The following is a 22,239-nucleotide window of genomic DNA, read 5'->3' on the forward strand; positions in this document are numbered from 1 at the left end:
CGAATTAAAAGAGACAAACAGGACAAATAAAGATTAGGGAATTTCTCAAAGAAGGAATGATAAAAAAAGACATGAACCCATCACTGACCTTTCCCTGGGCCTACCTTAAGCCCTGCTGGTCTTGTAGTGAGCCAGGTCAAGCGATCCTCCTATGCTCCTGCCCTGTACAGTCTCACTACTCAAAATGGCTGATGCGAGTTCACACATTAACCTTGTGAGACTGCCTTGTGAGTTTGGTTTATATTCAAGTCAACCTTTTTTACCCCTTTTTGGGGGAAAAAAGGTTACCTCGGTTTATATTCAAATGGATTTATATTCAAGTATATACGGTATTTTAAGCAAAAAAAAAAATAAGGGTAAGCCCTAACTGCATGCAAACCACCTGGTTTGGTAATAGACCCATGTAGAAATATTTTTATGTTTCTTGAACATGATTAACAATTAGAAGATGGCATCAGCCAACTATTAAAAAACACGAACCCTGGCTTTTTTGTATAATGTTCACTACTATTGTAATGCCATTTTTCTACATTTGGGGCTCCTTTTACTAAGGCACGCTAGCGTTTTAGCGTGCGCAGAATTGCCACGTGCGTTAACCCCGTGCTACGTGCCAAGAACTAACGCCAGCTCAATGCTGGCATTAGCGTCTAGCGTGTGTGGCAATGCACCTTAGTAAAAGAAGCCCTTGGTTTACAAACAGTATACATTGTTACAATTTTTACTTTGATTTATTATTTTCAAATAAGTACGGAACGGTTCATAGACAACGGCGCGAAAGACAAAAGCGTGCGCCGACAATTGAGAGCAGCGTGCGCTGCCGCACCGCACTAAATTACAGTTTTTAGGGGCTCCGTCGGGGGGTTTTGTTGGGGAACCCCCCCAGTTTACTTGATAGACATTGCGCTGGCGTTATGGGGGGTTGTAACCCTCCACATTTTACAGTAAACTGAACTTTTTCCCTAAAAACAGGGAAAAAGTTTAGTTTTCAGTAAAATGTGGGGGGTTACTACCCCCCACACCCTTCACAATGCCCCCACAACGCGGCGCGATGTCTATTAAGTAAAGTGGGGGGTTCCCCCCCCAACGCCCCCCGTCGGAGCACTAAAAACAGTAATTTAGAATGGCGCGGCAGCACGCGCTGCGCTCAATTGTCTGGGCGCGCCTTTGTCCCAGCGCGCTTTGACCTGACACCGTACGGAACAGGCTTAGAGATAGATATACAGTATGAAGAGATCTATCTAACACTATATAACATTAAAGATAGAGGACCATAGGCAGGATAATTTCCTATAGGTTTTGTAGGTATGTAAATGGACATCCATAGCTGCAATTTAAAACTGTGGTAATATTTTATTAAAGGCTCAATAAGCATTGAGCTTTTCATAAAATATGTGGAGTTCTACTAAAGAAACACTAAGGGGCTGATTCTGGAAGTGGTGCCAGCCGCATGTTAATCACGGACAAGTGCCGCTTCCAGAATCATGGTGAGCAGGGACCCTAGGAACCGGAAATGTAGGCCAGGGTTTAACAGGCCTGCATTTATGGTGACAAGGGTCCTGTCAGATATGTGGCCAGTGGCGCACAATGACGCCAAAGTCTGGCGCTGCCCCTAAACATGCCAACTTCTGGACTTCGGTGTCACTATGCGCCACTAGTCACCAGGGACCTAGGCACCATATTTTTGTTATGAGGGTTTAATTTGGATTTAATTATCACCCCAATTATCGCCCCATTTAAACCACTAATGTTAGGCACTGGTTGGTGCGATCCAGGTGCTTGACGGTGCCTAACATAAGACATCTTATACCCTATTCCTTCCAACGTACGCTCTGTTCATCTTACCAGAACTTACTCGTGATTCCATCTTTAAGATTCATTAACACCATGAAAATTAGTATTTGTTCTGTCATCACTCCCACACTATAAAATTCAACACCATCATACAGTACATTCGGGAGATTAATTCATTAGACAAATTTAAATCCAGCTTAAAAGCCATGCTTTTTGAAGAAGCGTTTGCAGTGCAACCATCCTTTTAAGGATGTCATCTTCTTTTAATCAAACATTAGAATTTTTTTCTTTCTTTCTTTTCTGATCAGTCTTTCTGCTCAGGAAAATGCAGTGTCCTCCCAAACTTCTGGTCTTTCCTTATTTGTCCTTTCCTTTCAAATCATTGTAGTTCTCCCCCTTCCTTTCGTTCCAGTCTGTCTTAAAGTTTTGTTTGCTATAAGTCTGTCTAAAAGTTTAGGTTTTGTTTGTTTTTGTAGTTCTATTGTGGTATTATTTTTATTTTTAATTTTTGATGCTAATTTGTTATTTAGACTTCTTTGTTTTTTACCCTTACCTAATGTACTTTGAATGTAAGCTGCCTTGAAATTTGATAAGGTGGGATAACAAAACTTTAATAAACTTGAAACTTACCCCCTCTTTTACTAACGTGTGTTATGCTATTTAGTGCGCGGTAAATATTAGCACACGCTAAACACGTGCTAAATGCTAACGCGTGTATGTTATCCTATGGACGTGTTAGCGGTTAGCGCACGCATTGATTTAGCGTACCCTAAAAGTGCACTAAAACGCTTAGCGAACCTTAGTAAAAGAGAGCCTTTAACTTGAAACTTGTTTGTGAATATGGGCCTAAGAGACCTTACTAAAGGATATCAAATCTTTAATGCTTGCTTAGCAAATGAAACCAAGCTATTGCACAAACATGTTTAAGTATTTTGTGGTGATTTTCCTGTTTCTGTGTGCTAAACCATGCATTATTTAATATTTTGTAATTTGTCTTTGCTGCCCATGCTCTATCCATGCCACGTCCTCTCAAAGACAAATTACAAAATATTAAATAATGCAGACATTTCAGACATCTTGTAAGTCATTTTCCCTCCAGTATGTCTAAATCTTATGAGAGCATGTTAGAAACGTGTTTTGGCAGGATTATAGAGATCTTAGGAATTGGATGTCTTGCAAGGATAATGAAACCTTTTTGAAGACATCCAGGGCGTTTGCAGTTAGACCTGTTTTAAAAGCACATAAGGGCCAAAAAGGTACCCAAACTGACCAGATGATCACTGGATTCAAGAAGGTATGACTCCTCCACACTCCCCCAGTCCTCACTGACTCCCCTTCACCCCCCCCTCAAAGATATGAAAGAAAAAGTACATACCAGCATCTGAGAGCTGGGAAATCCTAGTAAAGCAGCAAGCAGGTATCTGGAGTAGCCTTGTGGGTAGTGTAGTGAACCATAGAGAGGTGGATCCAGGCCCATATCCCACCCTACCCACTACATTTATGGTGAAAATTATGAGGCCACCAAAACTCACCCATAGAGGTGACACCTGCAACCATAAGGGCTATTGAGGTGGTAGACAGGTGGGTATAATAAGTTTTGAGGGAGTTTGGGAGGGCACACCATACACTAAGAGGGTTATGGTGAAATGTATACCTGGCACCCTTTATATGAAGTTCACAACAGTGCTCCCTAAGATGCCCCACTGCTCTGTTGGCATGTCTGTGTGGCCAGTCCATTAAAATGCTGGCCACTCATCCATCCAAATGGGCTTGTTTGGGATATTTTGCATTTGGACATTTTGATTTTTGAAATTGGCCTAAAAAGATAGATGTGCTAAGGACTAAAATTAACAGCGGGACCTGGAGTGACCCGCCTCTATATAACACATTACCCCCTTCCCAACATACCTTTCACCTATCTCAATGAGACAATACACTTTGTTGGTAATACCTGGCCGCAGCCCTGTTTATTGAATATTAACATATTCAGATAACATTTACATAAATCAATATATAAATTAACAGCCATAAATAACACATTAACAATAACCCATAACAATGGTATCACCATTGTGACCTTGATCCCGAGCTACCATTAGATGTAATTGGCCCCCGACCCCGCCGTCTAAGCAAGGGTCCGAGGGGTGGCATGTCCCACACATGCCCCATTATCCAGGGTCATCCGACCCACCAGGCACAGCTCCCAGCCGGCCCACCGCTCATCCCTTGATGAGCCCATTAGCCAGTAGCTCGGGATACCGCCACCCTGACTACCTTACACACCCCAAAACTAGAGGGCGGGCGGGCGGGAAAGCTGCTTCGGAGGACCCAAACTGTTCGGGTCCTCCGCGAGCCCTGCCTTTTAACCCTTCCCTCCCCCACAATTCCTTTCGGCCGCGACAGCCAATGCGATCCCTTCTTAGCGACCGACCCCCTTTGGGCCCGCTACCCCTACCCCTCCTTCGGCCTAACTAGTCCGATGGGTGATCCGGCGGGCCACCCAGCCCCGCGTTAAGTTCGCCCATCGAGACTAGCTCTTGGGCTTTTTATAACAGCGGGACCTGGAGTGACCCGCCTCTATATAACACATTACCCCCTTCCCAACATACCTTTCACCTATCTCAATGAGACAATACACTTTGTTGGTAATACCTGGCCGCAGCCCTGTTTATTGAATATTAACATATTCAGATAACATTTACATAAATCAATATATAAATTAACAGCCATAAATAACACATTAACAATAACCCATAACAATGGTATCACCATTGTGACCTTGATCCCGAGCTACCATTAGATGTAATTGGCCCCCGACCCCGCCGTCTAAGCAAGGGTCCGAGGGGTGGCATGTCCCACACATGCCCCATTATCCAGGGTCATCCGACCCACCAGGCACAGCTCCCAGCCGGCCCACCGCTCATCCCTTGATGAGCCCATTAGCCAGTAGCTCGGGATACCGCCACAGGCCTGTAACGCGTTACAGGCCCCCCCCCAATAAAAGGAAAACAGGGCTGCGGCTAGAAGACCAACACTCGCTCGCAACAGGAGGCGAAGTCGTCCAACAGCAAATCACAACTGCTAGCCCATCATGAAGCTCAACGAAGCAGAAGCCCAGCAAGACACAACCCAGGCCAATTGACCTCCAAGCTCAACCCCAAAGCCCCCAGGACCCACCCAGAGGGCGGGACGAAACCCAGAATCGGACCCCCAAGGACGAGACCCAAACCCTGCCGAAACCACCCCATTAACAGGACGACAAGGACCCTGCTCGCCCCACCCCTCCCCCATGGAGGAACCCCCTGAACAGTCCACCAAGCCCAAGCGAGACAAATCAAGACGACAGCCCTGGACATCACCAGAACAGCCCCCTGCCCCTGAATCTCCAGACTGTAACCCAAGGCACCAACCGCCAGCATAGCAGCTTGGAAAAACTGGAGGGAAGGCACCACATAACACAGCCGCAGGGCAATCCCCCCACAGGAAGCAGCCGACCCACACCCAGATACACCCCCACCGGCACCAAGCGTAAAGAGAGCCGATCCGACCGATTGCAACCACGCCAACAAGGCGCCAGGAGAACCCGAAGAACCAGGACTAAGACCCCAAGCCCGACTCGCACCTATACACCAGAGGGGCGACAAGGAATAACACGCCCGCAACCGGCTCCAAATCCAGCAAACTAGTCTTGACCAAGAAGTCCCCGAAGGAACCGACTGAGACTAACCAAATCCAAAATGGGCCTCCCCCCGACACAGCCCCGCCCAAGCATGCACCGCACAACTCTACTCCAACCCAACGGGGCCACCGATTAAAACCCCCAGGTCCAAAAGGGGATGGCCATAAACTCAGGACGGGACCCACCACCAGATAACGAACAGATATTCCCAGAGCTAATGCGAGATACTGCAGGACCACCCTAGCCCTGCCCACCCAAAACGACCCAAGACAAGCGCCACGAACAGCGGCAAGCCAGCCAAGGGAGGAATGGGTGAGAAAGGGTCGCAGACCGAGGCACCTGGACCGCACCCTATATCACACCGGCCCCCATACAGCCCGCACCCCAAAGAACCAGGACCACCCAATCCTGCCACCACCAGACCAACCGCAAGTCAGCGCACGACCGAAATATGAAAACAACCAAGCAGGAGCCAATCACCAGAGGAACCATGATAGCAACTCCGCAACACCCTCCAACCAGCAACGAGCCCACGCAGCACCTAGTCCCCTGCCCCTAAGAAACCACCAAACACCTAGTCCAACCACAACCCGCCACCGAGGCACCCCGAAACAGCCCCACGTTGCAGGGCAGGGGAATAAAGTCCTTCAGCATTGGAACCAGGGCCCCTCAGCACCCCGCACTGCAGCACCCCCCTCAACCAGGAGCACCCGCTCCATCTGGGACAAGCACCAACCATCCATCACCACCCCTCGCCCTAGGGGAGGGCACTGCAAACCCATGGAACTCAGGCCGACGCCATGCACCACCAGCAGCGTGCAACCAGCACCACCCAGCCCGCACTGGAAAACCCCCAGACTGACCTAGTCCTCCCTAGGAGGTCTCTAAACCATACCCAGTCTCAATCGTGCTCTAAGGAGATTACCAGAACCTCCTCAGGCTCGCCCCCTCCTTGGATACCAATGAACCTACCCCAGCTAGCCCCAAGGAAACCATCCAAACCAAGCCAGCATTAGCCCATCCCGGGAGTCCCCAGAACCGTTGCCCGGATCCTCCCCTCCAAGAGTTAACAGAACCACCCCGGCCCCGCCCCCAGGGGAGGCCCAGAACTACCTTCGTTCTGCCCCCCCCGGGGAGTCCACAGAACCACCCCGGTCCTCCCACCTCAGGGAGGCCACCGAACCCCACCCTGGACCTGTCACCCCCAGGGAGGCCACGGAACCACCTCAGTCCAGCAACCCCCGTGGAGTCCACTGAATCACCCCCGTCCTGCCCCCCCCCGGGGAGTCCACAGAATCACCCTGGTCCTGTCTCCCCGGGGAGTCCACAGAACCACCCTGGGTGTTCCCCCCGAGGAGCCGCAGAACCACCCCGATCTTGCCCTCCCATGGAGGCCACAGAACCACCCTAGTCCTGCCACCCCCGGGGAGTCCACAGAATCACCCCAGTCCTGCCCCCCCGGGGAGTCCACAGAACCCCCTGGTCCTGCCACCCCGGGGAGTCCACAGAACCACCCTGGATTTTCCCCCCCCGGAGAGTCCACAGAACCACCCCGGTCCTGCCCCCCCGGGGAGTCCACAGAACCACCTCGGTCCTGCCCCCCCGGGGGGTCCACAGAACCGTCCTAGCACTGCCCCCCAGAGAGACCCCAGAACCGCCCGGTCCTGTTCTCCCGGAGGGTCCACAGCACCAGATCAGCCCAATCCCCCAAGGGGAAGCCAGGCCACCACCAAGCCACATTTCGCTGCCACAGAACAACTCCATGTCCTGCAGACAGCTGGCAAAAGGGCATGCCACCGTAGCAGTGGCGCCATCCGAAGCTACCACCAAGTCTTTGGACCCCGTCACACGCTGGCTCCAACGTATCCGAAATTCCGTCCATGGACCACCAGTGAAGAAGAGACGATCCCCGGAGACTGCCATCACCAGACCTGAAACAAAAACCAAAAGAGCAGCAGCAAACCCCCAAAGCATCCACACCCGATAGAACACCCGTCAGTGGCCTCAGCCCCTACTGACATCCCCACCTCCAGGCCAAGCCCCCCCCCATCCGGACCCCTGCCCCAGGAAGAAGGAAAAGGAGGAGAAGGAGCCGACTCACCAGGAGACCGCAAGACCATAAAGAAGAGGGAACAAGGCCCTAGAGCAAGGAGCCACCAGAGCGAACTCCCCCACCTGCCACCAAGGCACCCGCCCTCCAACGGAAGGACCCAGCCTCCCTCCGCACGGACACGAAGCCAGCGCGTAAGAGCAGCACCCACGCGCAAGAGCAACTGAGAGGAGCCACAGGGCAGGAAACCCCCCCACTGCAGGGGCCGAGGCAGAATCTGTATCCACCGCGCCCCAAGCTCCCCCCCAGTCAGGCACAGACTGAGGAACCTGATTCAATGAGGTTTGGTTTCGGTTTTATTTCATTTTATGTTATTTTTATTTAATTTAATTTAATTTTATTATATTTATATTTTAGTATAACATATTGGTACAGAGGAAAAAGGGGGCCATATCCGCCCCACCGCCTCACCACAAGGCCTAGCAGCCGCCCATGAGGCAGTCAAAAACAGCAGCCCGTCAACCCTGTGAAGAAACAGGCAGCACACAACGAGCACCCCCACTCCTGCCCCCAGTGCTCCAGGATCCTTTGCTAAGGTGGCCGGGAGAGGGGCAGCAAGCATGAGCCCCACTGCACACACCAAGCGCCGTCCACTTACAACGCTACGAGCGCAGGGGGGCCCCGATCTGTGCCCTCTCGCGCCTGATCCTCTCCCTCTCCCCGCCGACGTGACCCAGAGGAGGAAGACGAAGAAGAGGAAGAAGAGGTTGCAGAAGGAGGAAGAGGAAGACAAAGAAGAATCTCTGCCCCCCCCGTCTCTTTTTACCCTTACCCTTTTTACTTCCCCCGGTTTCCCCGAACACTAACCCCAGCCCCTAGGGCCATGTTACCCGTGATCCGGTCGTCTCCAGGTCTGTGTCCGCCTCCAGCCGCTCCCGAAGTGGCGCCTTCCGCAGCAGCCACTGTAGCTGGATGCTGCTGGTCTCGAGCATGCTCTCCGCCACCGATCTGTGGAGTTGCAGCCGTTCCTCCGCTAGACTTTCCCGTATCAGAAGTCCCAGCCATCTCGATAGGTCCCGCAGCGATGTCCTGTGGGAAGAAATCCGAACAGGGGCCAGCAACCGGCACAGCAGAAGGGTAGTAAGCCCTATAGAACCAGCCCCAACATGAGGTCCCCCGCTACCCCCAAGCGCCCCCGGTCCCCAAGGATAAGGAGGAAACGGTGGAGGGACTGACACCCAGGGGGTTCCACTCCAGGGCGCGCGCCAGGGACCTGTAGACCAGGGAGCCCACCAGCCCGCTGGGCCCGTTGGCCCACCTCCCCCCCATTCCTGATGTCGAGGGGGTGCCAGGAACAGCGGCAGACTCGGGCGCATTCCCCCCCAGCCCGATCTCATGGGGAACTCGGGCGCCGCCGCCGGCTCTCTCCCCGGCCCTCCACCCCCCCTGGGAGCGGGCTCATGATGGGCAAGCTCCCGGGGCCACCGCCCCCGGGTCCCCGACGACCGTGACCCTCCCGGCCAGCAAGGCACCCGAGTTCTGCGCCCCCACGACGCTCCTCCCCCTTCCCGCGGCAGGGTTCCGGCTCCTGCCCCTGCGGGTAGACCCCGCACCGCGACGTGCAACCCTTACACTGCGCCCCCTCTCTCGCCGCGATACTCCTCCCCCTTCCCGCCGGATTCCGGCTCCTGCCTCAGCGCAAGGACCCCGCTCCTCTACCTGCCTCTGGCCTCACCCCCACTACCTCCAGCGCTATGGCTGCCCGTGCCGATGCGCGGGAGCGCCTCGGAGGTAACTGCATGCCCCCCCTTGCAGCCACACTCACCGGGAAGTGATCCTCTTCTTCGAGGGAGTCGCCCGCTAGCAGCGAAATTTCAGCTGGGTCCGCCTGCGACGAGTGCGCCATGCTCTCACGCTCCGGTCAGCCACGTGGAGAAAATGTAGGCCGTGACCGCGAACGCGCGTCTGGCCGGCGAGCTTCTTCGCAGCACCAGGACTCGGTCGGGTAAAGTAATCCGCGACCGCGAGCGCCCTCCCGGCCGGCAAGCTGCTTCAGATGACCGACGCTCTTGCAGGGAAACTGTCGGCTGCGCTCGCGAACGGAAAGCTGCTTCGGAGGACCCAAACTGTTCGGGTCCTCCGCGAGCCCTGCCTTTTAACCCTTCCCTCCCCCACAATTCCTTTCGGCCGCGACAGCCAATGCGATCCCTTCTTAGCGACCGACCCCCTTTGGGCCCGCTACCCCTACCCCTCCTTCGGCCTAACTAGTCCGATGGGTGATCCGGCGGGCCACCCAGCCCCGCGTTAAGTTCGCCCATCGAGACTAGCTCTTGGGCTTTTTATAACAGCGGGACCTGGAGTGACCCGCCTCTATATAACACATTACCCCCTTCCCAACATACCTTTCACCTATCTCAATGAGACAATACACTTTGTTGGTAATACCTGGCCGCAGCCCTGTTTATTGAATATTAACATATTCAGATAACATTTACATAAATCAATATATAAATTAACAGCCATAAATAACACATTAACAATAACCCATAACAATGGTATCACCATTGTGACCTTGATCCCGAGCTACCATTAGATGTAATTGGCCCCCGACCCCGCCGTCTAAGCAAGGGTCCGAGGGGTGGCATGTCCCACACATGCCCCATTATCCAGGGTCATCCGACCCACCAGGCACAGCTCCCAGCCGGCCCACCGCTCATCCCTTGATGAGCCCATTAGCCAGTAGCTCGGGATACCGCCACAGGCCTGTAACGCGTTACAGGCCCCCCCCCAATAAAAGGAAAACAGGGCTGCGGCTAGAAGACCAACACTCGCTCGCAACAGGAGGCGAAGTCGTCCAACAGCAAATCACAACTGCTAGCCCATCATGAGGCTCAACGAAGCAGAAGCCCAGCAAGACACAACCCAGGCCAATTGACCTCCAAGCTCAACCCCAAAGCCCCCAGGACCCACCCAGAGGGCGGGACGAAACCCAGAATCGGACCCCCAAGGACGAGACCCAAACCCTGCCGAAACCACCCCATTAACAGGACGACAAGGACCCTGCTCGCCCCACCCCTCCCCCATGGAGGAACCCCCTGAACAGTCCACCAAGCCCAAGCGAGACAAATCAAGACGACAGCCCTGGACATCACCAGAACAGCCCCCTGCCCCTGAATCTCCAGACTGTAACCCAAGGCACCAACCGCCAGCATAGCAGCTTGGAAAAACTGGAGGGAAGGCACCACATAACACAGCCGCAGGGCAATCCCCCCACAGGAAGCAGCCGACCCACACCCAGATACACCCCCACCGGCACCAAGCGTAAAGAGAGCCGATCCGACCGATTGCAACCACGCCAACAAGGCGCCAGGAGAACCCGAAGAACCAGGACTAAGACCCCAAGCCCGACTCGCACCTATACACCAGAGGGGCGACAAGGAATAACACGCCCGCAACCGGCTCCAAATCCAGCAAACTAGTCTTGACCAAGAAGTCCCCGAAGGAACCGACTGAGACTAACCAAATCCAAAATGGGCCTCCCCCCGACACAGCCCCGCCCGAGCATGCACCGCACAACTCTACTCCAACCCAACGGGGCCACCGATTAAAACCCCCAGGTCCAAAAGGGGATGGCCATAAACTCAGGACGGGACCCACCACCAGATAACGAACAGATATTCCCAGAGCTAATGCGAGATACTGCAGGACCACCCTAGCCCTGCCCACCCAAAACGACCCAAGACAAGCGCCACGAACAGCGGCAAGCCAGCCAAGGGAGGAAGGGGTGAGAAAGGGTCGCAGACCGAGGCACCTGGACCGCACCCTATATCACACCGGCCCCCATACAGCCCGCGCCCCAAAGAACCAGGACCACCCAATCCTGCCACCACCAGACCAACCGCAAGTCAGCGCACGACCGAAATATGAAAACAACCAAGCAGGAGCCAATCACCAGAGGAACCATGATAGCAACTCCGCAACACCCTCCAACCAGCAACGAGCCCACGCAGCACCTAGTCCCCTGCCCCTAAGAAACCACCAAACACCTAGTCCAACCACAACCCGCCACCGAGGCACCCCGAAACAGCCCCACGTTGCAGGGCAGGGGAATAAAGTCCTTCAGCATTGGAACCAGGGCCCCTCAGCGCCCCGCACTGCAGCACCCCCCTCAACCAGGAGCACCCGCTCCATCTGGGACAAGCACCAACCATCCATCACCACCCCTCGCCCTAGGGGAGGGCACTGCAAACCCATGGAACTCAGGCCGACGCCATGCACCACCAGCAGCGTGCAACCAGCACCACCCAGCCCGCACTGGAAAACCCCCAGACTGACCTAGTCCTCCCTAGGAGGTCTCTAAACCATACCCAGTCTCAATCGTGCTCTAAGGAGATTACCAGAACCTCCTCAGGCTCGCCCCCTCCTTGGATACCAATGAACCTACCCCAGCTAGCCCCAAGGAAACCATCCAAACCAAGCCAGCATTAGCCCATCCCGGGAGTCCCCAGAACCGTTGCCCGGATCCTCCCCTCCAAGAGTTAACAGAACCACCCCGGCCCCGCCCCCAGGGGAGGCCCAGAACTACCTTCGTTCTGCCCCCCCCGGGGAGTCCACAGAACCACCCCGGTCCTCCCACCTCAGGGAGGCCACCGAACCCCACCCTGGACCTGTCACCCCCAGGGAGGCCACGGAACCACCTCAGTCCAGCAACCCCCGTGGAGTCCACTGAATCACCCCCGTCCTGCCCCCCCCCGGGGAGTCCACAGAATCACCCTGGTCCTGTCTCCCTGGGGAGTCCACAGAACCACCCTGGGTGTTCCCCCCGAGGAGCCGCAGAACCACCCCGATCTTGCCCTCCCATGGAGGCCACAGAACCACCCTAGTCCTGCCACCCCCGGGGAGTCCACAGAATCACCCCAGTCCTGCCCCCCCGGGGAGTCCACAGAACCCCCTGGTCCTGCCACCCCGGGGAGTCCACAGAACCACCCTGGATTTTCCCCCCCCGGAGAGTCCACAGAACCACCCCGGTCCTGCCCCCCCGGGGAGTCCACAGAACCACCTCGGTCCTGCCCCCCCGGGGGGTCCACAGAACCGTCCTAGCACTGCCCCCCAGAGAGACCCCAGAACCGCCCGGTCCTGTTCTCCCGGAGGGTCCACAGCACCAGATCAGCCCAATCCCCCAAGGGGAAGCCAGGCCACCACCAAGCCACATTTCGCTGCCACAGAACAACTCCATGTCCTGCAGACAGCTGGCAAAAGGGCATGCCACCGTAGCAGTGGCGCCATCCGAAGCTACCACCAAGTCTTTGGACCCCGTCACACGCTGGCTCCAACGTATCCGAAATTCCGTCCATGGACCACCAGTGAAGAAGAGACGATCCCCGGAGACTGCCATCACCAGACCTGAAACAAAAACCAAAAGAGCAGCAGCAAACCCCCAAAGCATCCACACCCGATAGAACACCCGTCAGTGGCCTCAGCCCCTACTGACATCCCCACCTCCAGGCCAAGCCCCCCCCCCATCCGGACCCCTGCCCCAGGAAGAAGGAAAAGGAGGAGAAGGAGCCGACTCACCAGGAGACCGCAAGACCATAAAGAAGAGGGAACAAGGCCCTAGAGCAAGGAGCCACCAGAGCGAACTCCCCCACCTGCCACCAAGGCACCCGCCCTCCAACGGAAGGACCCAGCCTCCCTCCGCACGGACACGAAGCCAGCGCGTAAGAGCAGCACCCACGCGCAAGAGCAACTGAGAGGAGCCACAGGGCAGGAAACCCCCCCACTGCAGGGGCCGAGGCAGAATCTGTATCCACCGCGCCCCAAGCTCCCCCCCAGTCAGGCACAGACTGAGGAACCTGATTCAATGAGGTTTGGTTTCGGTTTTATTTCATTTTATGTTATTTTTATTTTATTTAATTTAATTTTATTATATTTATATTTTAGTATAACATATTGGTACAGAGGAAAAAGGGGGCCATATCCGCCCCACCGCCTCACCACAAGGCCTAGCAGCCGCCCATGAGGCAGTCAAAAACAGCAGCCCGTCAACCCTGTGAAGAAACAGGCAGCACACAACGAGCACCCCCACTCCTGCCCCCAGTGCTCCAGGATCCTTTGCTAAGGTGGCCGGGAGAGGGGCAGCAAGCATGAGCCCCACTGCACACACCAAGCGCCGTCCACTTACAACGCTACGAGCGCAGGGGGGCCCCGATCTGTGCCCTCTCGCGCCTGATCCTCTCCCTCTCCCCGCCGACGTGACCCAGAGGAGGAAGACGAAGAAGAGGAAGAAGAGGTTGCAGAGGAGGAAGAGGAAGACAAAGAAGAATCTCTGCCCCCCCCGTCTCTTTTTACCCTTACCCTTTTACTTCCCCCGGTTTCCCCGAACACTAACCCCAGCCCCTAGGGCCATGTTACCCGTGATCCGGTCGTCTCCAGGTCTGTGTCCGCCTCCAGCCGCTCCCGAAGTGGCGCCTTCCGCAGCAGCCACTGTAGCTGGATGCTGCTGGTCTCGAGCATGCTCTCCGCCACCGATCTGTGGAGTTGCAGCCGTTCCTCCGCTAGACTTTCCCGTATCAGAAGTCCCAGCCATCTCGATAGGTCCCGCAGCGATGTCCTGTGGGAAGAAATCCGAACAGGGGCCAGCAACCGGCACAGCAGAAGGGTAGTAAGCCCTATAGAACCAGCCCCAACATGAGGTCCCCCGCTACCCCCAAGCGCCCCCGGTCCCCAAGGATAAGGAGGAAACGGTGGAGGGACTGACACCCAGGGGGTTCCACTCCAGGGCGCGCGCCAGGGACCTGTAGACCAGGGAGCCCACCAGCCCGCTGGGCCCGTTGGCCCACCTCCCCCCCATTCCTGATGTCGAGGGGGTGCCAGGAACAGCGGCAGACTCGGGCGCATTCCCCCCCAGCCCGATCTCATGGGGAACTCGGGCGCCGCCGCCGGCTCTCTCCCCGGCCCTCCACCCCCCCTGGGAGCGGGCTCATGATGGGCAAGCTCCCGGGGCCACCGCCCCCGGGTCCCCGACGACCGTGACCCTCCCGGCCAGCAAGGCACCCGAGTTCTGCGCCCCCACGACGCTCCTCCCCCTTCCCGCGGCAGGGTTCCGGCTCCTGCCCCTGCGGGTAGACCCCGCACCGCGACGTGCAACCCTTACACTGCGCCCCCTCTCTCGCCGCGATACTCCTCCCCCTTCCCGCCGGATTCCGGCTCCTGCCTCAGCGCAAGGACCCCGCTCCTCTACCTGCCTCTGGCCTCACCCCCACTACCTCCAGCGCTATGGCTGCCCGTGCCGATGCGCGGGAGCGCCTCGGAGGTAACTGCATGCCCCCCCTTGCAGCCACACTCACCGGGAAGTGATCCTCTTCTTCGAGGGAGTCGCCCGCTAGCAGCGAAATTTCAGCTGGGTCCGCCTGCGACGAGTGCGCCATGCTCTCACGCTCCGGTCAGCCACGTGGAGAAAATGTAGGCCGTGACCGCGAACGCGCGTCTGGCCGGCGAGCTTCTTCGCAGCACCAGGACTCGGTCGGGTAAAGTAATCCGCGACCGCGAGCGCCCTCCCGGCCGGCAAGCTGCTTCAGATGACCGACGCTCTTGCAGGGAAACTGTCGGCTGCGCTCGCGAACGGAAAGCTGCTTCGGAGGACCCAAACTGTTCGGGTCCTCCGCGAGCCCTGCCTTTTAACCCTTCCCTCCCCCACAATTCCTTTCGGCCGCGACAGCCAATGCGATCCCTTCTTAGCGACCGACCCCCTTTGGGCCCGCTACCCCTACCCCTCCTTCGGCCTAACTAGTCCGATGGGTGATCCGGCGGGCCACCCAGCCCCGCGTTAAGTTCGCCCATCGAGACTAGCTCTTGGGCTTTTTATAACAGCGGGACCTGGAGTGACCCGCCTCTATATAACACATTACCCCCTTCCCAACATACCTTTCACCTATCTCAATGAGACAATACACTTTGTTGGTAATACCTGGCCGCAGCCCTGTTTATTGAATATTAACATATTCAGATAACATTTACATAAATCAATATATAAATTAACAGCCATAAATAACACATTAACAATAACCCATAACAATGGTATCACCATTGTGACCTTGATCCCGAGCTACCATTAGATGTAATTGGCCCCCGACCCCGCCGTCTAAGCAAGGGTCCGAGGGGTGGCATGTCCCACACATGCCCCATTATCCAGGGTCATCCGACCCACCAGGCACAGCTCCCAGCCGGCCCACCGCTCATCCCTTGATGAGCCCATTAGCCAGTAGCTCGGGATACCGCCACAGGCCTGTAACGCGTTACAGGCCCCCCCCCAATAAAAGGAAAACAGGGCTGCGGCTAGAAGACCAACACTCGCTCGCAACAGGAGGCGAAGTCGTCCAACAGCAAATCACAACTGCTAGCCCATCATGAGGCTCAACGAAGCAGAAGCCCAGCAAGACACAACCCAGGCCAATTGACCTCCAAGCTCAACCCCAAAGCCCCCAGGACCCACCCAGAGGGCGGGACGAAACCCAGAATCGGACCCCCAAGGACGAGACCCAAACCCTGCCGAAACCACCCCATTAACAGGACGACAAGGACCCTGCTCGCCCCACCCCTCCCCCATGGAGGAACCCCCTGAACAGTCCACCAAGCCCAAGCGAGACAAATCAAGACGACAGCCCTGGACATCACCAGAACAGCCCCCTGCCCCTGAATCTCCAGACTGTAACCCAAGGCACCAACCGCCAGCATAGCAGCTTGGAAAAACTGGAGGGAAGGCACCACATAACACAGCCGCAGGGCAATCCCCCCACAGGAAGCAGCCGACCCACACCCAGATACACCCCCACCGGCACCAAGCGTAAAGAGAGCCGATCCGACCGATTGCAACCACGCCAACAAGGCGCCAGGAGAACCCGAAGAACCAGGACTAAGACCCCAAGCCCGACTCGCACCTATACACCAGAGGGGCGACAAGGAATAACACGCCCGCAACCGGCTCCAAATCCAGCAAACTAGTCTTGACCAAGAAGTCCCCGAAGGAACCGACTGAGACTAACCAAATCCAAAATGGGCCTCCCCCCGACACAGCCCCGCCCGAGCATGCACCGCACAACTCTACTCCAACCCAACGGGGCCACCGATTAAAACCCCCAGGTCCAAAAGGGGATGGCCATAAACTCAGGACGGGACCCACCACCAGATAACGAACAGATATTCCCAGAGCTAATGCGAGATACTGCAGGACCACCCTAGCCCTGCCCACCCAAAACGACCCAAGACAAGCGCCACGAACAGCGGCAAGCCAGCCAAGGGAGGAAGGGGTGAGAAAGGGTCGCAGACCGAGGCACCTGGACCGCACCCTATATCACACCGGCCCCCATACAGCCCGCGCCCCAAAGAACCAGGACCACCCAATCCTGCCACCACCAGACCAACCGCAAGTCAGCGCACGACCGAAATATGAAAACAACCAAGCAGGAGCCAATCACCAGAGGAACCATGATAGCAACTCCGCAACACCCTCCAACCAGCAACGAGCCCACGCAGCACCTAGTCCCCTGCCCCTAAGAAACCACCAAACACCTAGTCCAACCACAACCCGCCACCGAGGCACCCCGAAACAGCCCCACGTTGCAGGGCAGGGGAATAAAGTCCTTCAGCATTGGAACCAGGGCCCCTCAGCGCCCCGCACTGCAGCACCCCCCTCAACCAGGAGCACCCGCTCCATCTGGGACAAGCACCAACCATCCATCACCACCCCTCGCCCTAGGGGAGGGCACTGCAAACCCATGGAACTCAGGCCGACGCCATGCACCACCAGCAGCGTGCAACCAGCACCACCCAGCCCGCACTGGAAAACCCCCAGACTGACCTAGTCCTCCCTAGGAGGTCTCTAAACCATACCCAGTCTCAATCGTGCTCTAAGGAGATTACCAGAACCTCCTCAGGCTCGCCCCCTCCTTGGATACCAATGAACCTACCCCAGCTAGCCCCAAGGAAACCATCCAAACCAAGCCAGCATTAGCCCATCCCGGGAGTCCCCAGAACCGTTGCCCGGATCCTCCCCTCCAAGAGTTAACAGAACCACCCCGGCCCCGCCCCCAGGGGAGGCCCAGAACTACCTTCGTTCTGCCCCCCCCGGGGAGTCCACAGAACCACCCCGGTCCTCCCACCTCAGGGAGGCCACCGAACCCCACCCTGGACCTGTCACCCCCAGGGAGGCCACGGAACCACCTCAGTCCAGCAACCCCCGTGGAGTCCACTGAATCACCCCCGTCCTGCCCCCCCCCGGGGAGTCCACAGAATCACCCTGGTCCTGCCTCCCTGGGGAGTCCACAGAACCACCCTGGGTGTTCCCCCCGAGGAGCCGCAGAACCACCCCGATCTTGCCCTCCCATGGAGGCCACAGAACCACCCTAGTCCTGCCACCCCCGGGGAGTCCACAGAATCACCCCAGTCCTGCCCCCCCGGGGAGTCCACAGAACCCCCTGGTCCTGCCACCCCGGGGAGTCCACAGAACCACCCTGGATTTTCCCCCCCCGGAGAGTCCACAGAACCACCCCGGTCCTGCCCCCCCGGGGAGTCCACAGAACCACCTCGGTCCTGCCCCCCCGGGGGGTCCACAGAACCGTCCTAGCACTGCCCCCCAGAGAGACCCCAGAACCGCCCGGTCCTGTTCTCCCGGAGGGTCCACAGCACCAGATCAGCCCAATCCCCCAAGGGGAAGCCAGGCCACCACCAAGCCACATTTCGCTGCCACAGAACAACTCCATGTCCTGCAGACAGCTGGCAAAAGGGCATGCCACCGTAGCAGTGGCGCCATCCGAAGCTACCACCAAGTCTTTGGACCCCGTCACACGCTGGCTCCAACGTATCCGAAATTCCGTCCATGGACCACCAGTGAAGAAGAGACGATCCCCGGAGACTGCCATCACCAGACCTGAAACAAAAACCAAAAGAGCAGCAGCAAACCCCCAAAGCATCCACACCCGATAGAACACCCGTCAGTGGCCTCAGCCCCTACTGACATCCCCACCTCCAGGCCAAGCCCCCCCCCCATCCGGACCCCTGCCCCAGGAAGAAGGAAAAGGAGGAGAAGGAGCCGACTCACCAGGAGACCGCAAGACCATAAAGAAGAGGGAACAAGGCCCTAGAGCAAGGAGCCACCAGAGCGAACTCCCCCACCTGCCACCAAGGCACCCGCCCTCCAACGGAAGGACCCAGCCTCCCTCCGCACGGACACGAAGCCAGCGCGTAAGAGCAGCACCCACGCGCAAGAGCAACTGAGAGGAGCCACAGGGCAGGAAACCCCCCCACTGCAGGGGCCGAGGCAGAATCTGTATCCACCGCGCCCCAAGCTCCCCCCCAGTCAGGCACAGACTGAGGAACCTGATTCAATGAGGTTTGGTTTCGGTTTTATTTCATTTTATGTTATTTTTATTTTATTTAATTTAATTTTATTATATTTATATTTTAGTATAACATATTGGTACAGAGGAAAAAGGGGGCCATATCCGCCCCACCGCCTCACCACAAGGCCTAGCAGCCGCCCATGAGGCAGTCAAAAACAGCAGCCCGTCAACCCTGTGAAGAAACAGGCAGCACACAACGAGCACCCCCACTCCTGCCCCCAGTGCTCCAGGATCCTTTGCTAAGGTGGCCGGGAGAGGGGCAGCAAGCATGAGCCCCACTGCACACACCAAGCGCCGTCCACTTACAACGCTACGAGCGCAGGGGGGCCCCGATCTGTGCCCTCTCGCGCCTGATCCTCTCCCTCTCCCCGCCGACGTGACCCAGAGGAGGAAGACGAAGAAGAGGAAGAAGAGGTTGCAGAGGAGGAAGAGGAAGACAAAGAAGAATCTCTGCCCCCCCCCGTCTCTTTTTACCCTTACCCTTTTACTTCCCCCGGTTTCCCCGAACACTAACCCCAGCCCCTAGGGCCATGTTACCCGTGATCCGGTCGTCTCCAGGTCTGTGTCCGCCTCCAGCCGCTCCCGAAGTGGCGCCTTCCGCAGCAGCCACTGTAGCTGGACGCTGCTGGTCTCGAGCATGCTCTCCGCCACCGATCTGTGGAGTTGCAGCCGTTCCTCCGCTAGACTTTCCCGTATCAGAAGTCCCAGCCATCTCGACAGGTCCCGCAGCGATGTCCTGTGGGAAGAAATCCGAACAGGGGCCAGCAACCGGCACAGCAGAAGGGTAGTAAGCCCTATAGAACCAGCCCCAACATGAGGTCCCCCGCTACCCCCAAGCGCACCCGGTCCCCAAGGATAAGGAGGAAACGGTGGAGGGACTGACACCCAGGGGGTTCCACTCCAGGGCGCGCGCCAGGGACCTGTAGACCAGGGAGCCCACCAGCCCGCTGGGCCCGTTGGCCCACCTCCCCCCCATTCCTAATGTCGAGGGGGTGCCAGGAACAGCGGCAGACTCGGGCGCATTCCCCCCCAGCCCGATCTCATGGGGAACTCGGGCGCCGCCGCCGGCTCTCTCCCCGGCCCTCCACCCCCCCTGGGAGCGGGCTCATGATGGGCAAGCTCCCGGGGCCACCGCCCCCGGGTCCCCGACGACCGTGACCCTCCCGGCCAGCAAGGCACCCGAGTTCTGCGCCCCCACGACGCTCCTCCCCCTTCCCGCGGCAGGGTTCCGGCTCCTGCCCCTGCGGGTAGACCCCGCACCGCGACGTGCAACCCTTACACTGCGCCCCCTCTCTCGCCGCGATACTCCTCCCCCTTCCCGCCGGATTCCGGCTCCTGCCTCAGCGCGAGGACCCCGCTCCTCTACCTGCCTCTGGCCTCACCCCCACTACCTCCAGCGCTATGGCTGCCCGTGCCGATGCGCGGGAGCGCCTCGGAGGTAACTGCCTGCCCCCCCTTGCAGCCACACTCACCGGGAAGTGATCCTCTTCTTCGAGGGAGTCGCCCGCTAGCAGCGAAATTTCAGCTGGGTCCGCCTGCGACGAGTGCGCCATGCTCTCACGCTCCGGTCAGCCACGTGGAGAAAATGTAGGCCGTGACCGCGAACGCGCGTCTGGCCGGCGAGCTTCTTCGCAGCACCAGGACTCGGTCGGGTAAAGTAATCCGCGACCGCGAGCGCCCTCCCGGCCGGCAAGCTGCTTCAGATGACCGACGCTCTTGCAGGGAAACTGTCGGCTGCGCTCGCGAACGGAAAGCTGCTTCGGAGGACCCAAACTGTTCGGGTCCTCCGCGAGCCCTGCCTTTTAACCCTTCCCTCCCCCACAATTCCTTTCGGCCGCGACAGCCAATGCGATCCCTTCTTAGCGACCGACCCCCTTTGGGCCCGCTACCCCTACCCCTCCTTCGGCCTAACTAGTCCGATGGGCGATCCGGCGGGCCACCCAGCCCCGCGTTAAGTTCGCCCATCGAGACTAGCTCTTGGGCTTTTTAGTCTAGACGAGTCTTTTTTGGAAAAAAAAAAATAGAGATCTTGGGGTTACAAAAATGGTCGATTTCCCAACCTGTCTTTCAGAGGTCCTTGTGGAAACGTCCAAAGTCAGACTTAGATGTTCTATCGAAAATACCCCTCTACCTATATAAGAAACACCCTTTCTAAAACCACTTCTTACATGTTGGTTTACATTTAGAAATCCACTTTTTACACATATTAATGTTGCAGACTGTGGCATGACTTCTTGAAGTCTTGGGCAACTACAAGACTTTAGAATCTTCAGTAGCAATGAGAACCTGCCCCAAATCCTCTGCCATGGAAATCTGGTCTTAACAGCCAAACTTATAAAACAGTGTCTTACTATTGTCAAGGGAGCTAAATCTGCCAAATTATTCATTTAAAGTAAACACAACATAACCAATTAAGGGAGAATAAAAAACATATACACATGCCTATGATAATCAGAGCATGACTTGCTTCTGATTTCACTACTGATCATAACGGCATATTACTCTGTTTTCCCACAGCACTGAAATGACCCCACACATACTTTCACAAACTTGTAATCATATTATACAGAGAAAATGACACTTTGCTCTGAAATGCAGGCCAGAACAATCCACTGAGTTAGATAAGAATGGTATAGCTGAAACATTACTTACAACATTGTTTCACATGTCCTAGATATTTTAATCACAGTAATTAGTATAAAATTCTGAACACGCCAGTCTTAAGAACTCTAGTCACCAAGGAGACAATTCTATAAAGTTAGGCCAACATATAGAGGGGCATAATAAAAAAATATGTCTAAGTCCATTTTGGACCTAAGTCGCTAGTCACCCAAAGTCGGACATGTCCAAAGTCCATTCTCAAAAATTACATCCAAAATATATAAATTTTTTGAGAATCGTCTACCTGGACGTCCAGCCATTTGATCATCCAGACCGCTAAGTCATCTATCTTTATACCCCATGCAGACATGACCACAGGTCTAAATGACAGACTTTAATGACTGACCCATATTGTAAACTGGCTGTGTTTCAGCCCTATGCCTGCATCAGGGATTATAAACTGGATGGTAAAAGTCAAAAGTCTAAAAAGGTCTTTGCATAACACTCAAAAGTGAGTGATTGAGTGCTTTAAAATAAGGAGGTTATATACAGGAAGAAAAATGTTTTGGGGGGGATATAGGATTTTGTATCGTACATTTAAATTTTTGAGTTGTTGACTTTCAATTTTCCTTTTCTTATACTTGTGATGGTTGGAACATTTTTAGGAAGTGGATGAGAGGGTGATTCAGCCCAGTTTGGGTGTATGTCAGCCAACAGGTTCT

The 22,239-nt window shown here is 56.1% G+C and overlaps 1 protein-coding gene across 1 annotated transcript in view; it reads right to left on the reverse strand.

The window, feature by feature from the left end:
• The window catches only part of ARHGAP15 (Rho GTPase activating protein 15), an 850,722-nt gene that overhangs the window by 381,848 nt on the left and 446,635 nt on the right, over positions 1 to 22,239 (reverse strand). The window lies entirely within an intron of this gene.

Source organism: Geotrypetes seraphini, chromosome 5 (assembly GCF_902459505.1).
Source record: "Geotrypetes seraphini chromosome 5, aGeoSer1.1, whole genome shotgun sequence".
Classification (NCBI taxonomy): domain Eukaryota; kingdom Metazoa; phylum Chordata; class Amphibia; order Gymnophiona; family Dermophiidae; genus Geotrypetes; species Geotrypetes seraphini.